This window comes from Triplophysa rosa, linkage group LG1 (genome assembly GCF_024868665.1).
Source record: "Triplophysa rosa linkage group LG1, Trosa_1v2, whole genome shotgun sequence".
NCBI lineage: Eukaryota > Metazoa > Chordata > Actinopteri > Cypriniformes > Nemacheilidae > Triplophysa > Triplophysa rosa.
The window spans coordinates 5822792-5826698 of record NC_079890.1 but is presented as its reverse complement, the minus strand read 5'-3'; the positions used below and the strand labels follow the sequence as shown (position 1 = coordinate 5826698).

The 3907-nt window shown below is 46.2% G+C and overlaps 2 non-coding genes across 2 annotated transcripts; both read right to left on the bottom strand.

The window, feature by feature from the left end:
• Positions 1-3030: 3030 nt before the first annotated feature.
• Positions 3031-3103, bottom strand: trnaf-gaa (transfer RNA phenylalanine (anticodon GAA)). The gene has a single exon. It is a non-coding gene; the product is annotated as a tRNA-Phe (tRNA).
• An 84-nt stretch (positions 3104-3187) lies between these two features.
• On the bottom strand, positions 3188-3261 carry trnai-aau (transfer RNA isoleucine (anticodon AAU)). The gene has a single exon. It is a non-coding gene; the product is annotated as a tRNA-Ile (tRNA).
• Between the last annotated feature and the right edge of the window lie 646 nt (positions 3262-3907).

Sequence of the window (3907 nt, the reverse complement as noted above, 5' to 3'; positions counted from 1 at the left end):
TCGTGTCACTCACCACGAATTTCCATCTAATGTATTTCAATAGGAAAAATCTTTCGTGACCTCCACCACGAACATAACCCATAACGCGAACTTGCAATTGTTGATCTGGCTGTACACATGACAGTTGTGGTCCAGCCGCTGTAAATATGACAGCTTCAGTCGCGCGGTCTCTTCCAAGCCAAATCAGGGTCCAAGCAAGGTCATCGGGATTTCCCGGTGCTCCCAATTGCCAGTGAAAATGAAATACAGCCTGAATCATTATCCCACGGAACAGAACAGCCCGGATAAAAAAAAACAGCCACTGGCACGCTTTTCTTATACTTTTCATACAGAAGACGCGCGTTCAATGCAAACGCGCAATCAGTTGCTGTGGGAACATAATTCTCAGTCGTTTCTGTGAAGGACCAGACACATTTGAAACTCATTGTCAACACAGTAGGCTATACACACGTCAGGGTCGAACACCTTACATTGCCATTATTATGTTGGCTTGAGAAACAAGCCAACATTCTGATGTTGCACTTAAACATTATTATTATTATTATTATTATTATTCTGAGACTAAATTTTCTGACTTTAACTCCTCCTAGAGCTTTCAAGCTACATCCACCAAACTTTCCACAAACCTTCAGTCTGGTCTGAGGAAGTGTGCTATATCTTTTTTAAGGGATCAGACTTACGGTTTTCCTAAAAAAGCCGATTAAGTGGCCCAAAAAATCCCATAGACTTACAATGATAGAATGTTCAGCTAACGATGTTTACTTTCAAACTTCAACTGTCAACTCTCAAACATAAACACTCACTCACCTAAATCTCTCCTCTCTCTTTCTGTCTCTCTATCATTCTGTCTCATAAACTCACACACACGCAAACACACACACACACGCACGCACGCGCACACACACACACACACACGCACAGGCTTTGGTTGACTATCCCCGTGGGGACAGTCCATAGGCGTAATGTTTTTATACTGTACAAACTGTATATTCTATCCCCTAACCCTACTCCCTAAACCTAAAGATCATAGAACACTTTTTGCATTTTTAGATTTGTAAAAAATATTGTTCTGTACAATTTATTAGCTTTTTTGCCCATGGGGACCTCAATTTTGGTCCCCACGGTGACACGAGTCCCCATGTGTTGGTGTGTATTCAGGTTTAGGTCCCCACCGGGATATACAAACATGAACACACACACACACACACACACATGTCTGGTTTACTATCCCCGTGGGGACAGTCCATAGGCGTAATGAGTTGTTTATACTGTACTGTACTGATTTTAATTTATCTGATCAGTAGCGATATGTTTTGTTCTATATTAATAATGGGAAAAGTTATTCAATAATTAAGTAAACCATAGCCTTACTTTTTGCAAAGATGACAATAACAGCGCAGCGGTCGGTGATCAGTCAAAAGTAAGCAACAGGAGAGAAAAGCGATTGGTCCACAGTAAGCCAGAGAAGAGAAACGCGATTGGTCAGAAGTAAGCCCCATAGAGAAACGCGATTGGCCTTGGTGTGGCATTACCTTTGGGCTTACTTTGGTCTTAGCCCTCCCTATGCTACCTGTCGAGGCTCACGCTGCAGAAAAAGGTCTTCGTGTTGATTCCTGCTCATATGTTCAGTCACAAAACGCCATCAGGGTCGGTGTCGCTCCTCGCTACACGCTTAAACAGCCTAAAGCCCTTTTCTTTGACTTTCGAGTCAAACATGCACATAAAAGCACGGTGTGCATTGACACAATGTTTTCTCACATCTGCGATTTACTCGAAGGGCCCACAATTAGGTAGACAGAGTAAGACCCCTGTCAGTGGTCTCGTTTGCTTTGGCAATGATTTATCCAGCTTAAACCAACAGTAGAGTGTATAAGAGGAACAGCCCTTCACAATGATGTGCATTAAGGCTCACAGTTGTGCTCCAGAAGCTTAAAAATGGTGTGTCCATTAGCTACCTATGGGAGCCGTGCCAAAAGTGTCCGTGACTCAGTTTGGCAATTACCTGTTTATTACAGCTTTGTAACATGGTTATTATGCTCAAAAATAGTACATACATGTGTAACTTATTTGATGTGGCTCACATAGGTGTATAATGGACAATACATGTGTAACTTATTTGACGTGGCTAACATAGGTGTATAACGGACAATATATGTGTAACTTATTTAATGGGACCCTCATTGGTAAATAATGGACAAAGCATATTTGTGCAAAGCACTTTTGACCATCGGTGTCCAGTGCTTGGTGCCGTGGCACGCCACGTTGGCGCAGTTAGGCAGCGCGTCAGTCTCATAATCTGAAGGTGGGATTCTTTTGAACTGGTTTCAGATCCCGCTGTGGCCCATTTGCCTTCCATGCCTTCATGTACCTTCCGACAGGCTGCCTTGATTAAGGCTACACATCGAGCCAGGCACCCCCGGCTCCTGCGGAGGACCGGTCACACGCATGTACTCCCTGGTGGTTTAGTGTCTAGGATTCGGCTCTCACCGCCGCGGCCCGGCTTCGATTCCGGGTCAGGGAGTGTGGTTTTGGACGCCCTATGGGGCATTTTCTTATGAGTTTGTTTTGGTCATTTATTACATTGTCCTCAGGTTTAATCACGATTAGATTTTTTTCTCTGAGATTTGGCTATTTTGTAGTATTATTCGGGGGACAGACACAGTCTCTATGCATTTGGAAGCAGTAACATTTCTAACAGAATGGTGACAATCAGTAAACGAAAACTTCATGTTGCAATGCATGCTGGGTAACATCATAGCACAAAACTCATTCATAATTCCCAGCATGGGGCGTTGACAACCCCTCTGACGGGGTTCTGCATGGACGCCCTGAAAAAGGGAGACGTTCCGGTGAGAGCTCCCACTGAGATTTGGATCGCTGGATTCAGAGTCCAGAGTGCTAACCATTACACCATGGAACCCGGTGTCGAGCTGTTGCCGACCCACCAGATCGCAGAGTAAAAGCCGCTCGGTCTGGTGACGGCAAAGAGCTCAGCTCTAACGAGAGCAAAGCGACTGACAGAGTAATGCTTGCCGAAAACCGGGATCGAACAAGGGACCTTTAGATCTTCAGACTAACATTCTCCCAACTGAGCTATTTCGGCCACGTCTAGTTGTGCAGGCCTGTCCGCGAACGACCCCAGGCGCAGTAGCCATGAGCGAAGGACAAGATGCAAGAGAAAAAAAAATAGCCCGTACGGGGATCGAACCCGCAACCTTGGCGTTATTAGCACCACACTCTAACCAACTGAGTTAACCGGCCACGAGGTTCATGCTTTCACGTTCTGGATTGCCATAGCGCTCTTTGAGCGTCGTACCGTTAAGTGGAAGGCCTAAAGCAGGGCTCGTCCGGGATTTGAACCTCTCGCACCCAAAGCGAGAATCATACCCCTAGATCAACGAGCCGAGCTGTGTGGCAATATTGTCATGTCCAGCCCTGTGGGAAAGGTCTTTCCACCGCCTGTGTGCCCCGTTTCATTGAGCCGAGGCAACGCGCGTCTTTTGCAGACAACGCGGGGGAATTAGCTCAAATGGTACAGCGCTCGCTTAGCATGCGAGAGGTAGCGGGACCGACGCCAGCATTCTCCACGTCAGTGGCTTTTGGAGCCTCCTTCACGCCTTCGTGCATCTTAGCCCTCCCTATGCTACCTGTCGAGGCTCACCGCTGCAGAAAAGGTCTTCGTGTTGATTCCTGCTCATATGTTCAGTCACAAAACGCCATCAGGGTCCGGTGTCACTCCTCGCTGTGGCACCTCGACACACATGACAAGAGTGTACCATATGGTACGTGCATTGCTTTTACCCAGAGCAACGTGATGCAGGAGCTTCACGTCCAAAGACAATCGAGTTGTCACTTAAGATTCCACACGTTTACTTGCAGTGTTACTTGCATTTTCAAAAAGCCAGTG